Below are 1,032 nucleotides of genomic sequence, written 5' to 3'. Positions count from 1 at the left end.
GAAGAAGTTGAACTCTTACTTGAATGAATAAATCATGTTTGAATATGAAATTGTAGTGAAATTGATAATTACAATGGATAGTTCTTCTCTAAATCTTCTTCAAATCTAATGGAATTACAATAGATAGATAATCTAAAGTATTTGTGGAGAGAAACCCTAAGGAAGACTTAGAAAATTTGAAAGATTGATTTAAAATAAAGCCTAATCCTATTTATACTATGGAATTTGCGCCAAAAAAAAAGTACCACCAGGATGCCTGGTCACGATGGAGGTCACGGCGTGACCTTCATCGTGACCAGACTTAAGCCTCGCGGATTCCAGGCTGTCACGCTACACGTCACGGCGTGCCGTAACGTGCAGCGTGACGCCTTGAATCCGCAAAGTGGACTGCAGGTCACCATGGAGGTCACGACGTGACCTTCATCGTGACCACACATGCCACTTTCAGATGGTGGCGGGTCATGCTGCGGGTCACGGCGTGACCTGCAGCGTGACACAGACCATCTGAAAGCTAACCACGGTGTCACGCTGCAGGTCACGGCGTGACCACCAGCGTGACACCCTCCCGGTGGCGTTTTCTGGCTTCTCCTTTGCTCGAATTCTCCGTTGAACTTTGCTATGGTTTTGACCATTCATTCTTGACCCATTTTTGCCTTGGAATATTCATCCCGATTCGTCTTCATTTTACGCTTCCTCATGCCTAGGTCCCGGTTTCCAATGATTGAGCCGTAAATACCTGAAATACACTTCTTTCTTGCACAAACACATAATATTCACTTAGAAATTAGTACAATTAAAGCATATTTATATGTTAATTAACGGCTTATCATACATATATATTAAAACAAAAGTGTCATTTTCCCACTCATTTTAGACAAAAAAAAAAATTTATTTGAAATTTGAAATCAATCAACATAATATTACAATAATTAACAAAATTATATTATATTTAAGTGAATACCTTAAATTCAGTACACGTATATATATATATATATATATATATATATATATATATATATATATATATATATA

The sequence above is a fragment of the Ipomoea triloba genome, chromosome 16 (assembly GCF_003576645.1).
Source record: "Ipomoea triloba cultivar NCNSP0323 chromosome 16, ASM357664v1".
In the NCBI taxonomy this organism is placed as follows: domain Eukaryota; kingdom Viridiplantae; phylum Streptophyta; class Magnoliopsida; order Solanales; family Convolvulaceae; genus Ipomoea; species Ipomoea triloba.
Note: the sequence above shows the minus strand (reverse complement) of the source record.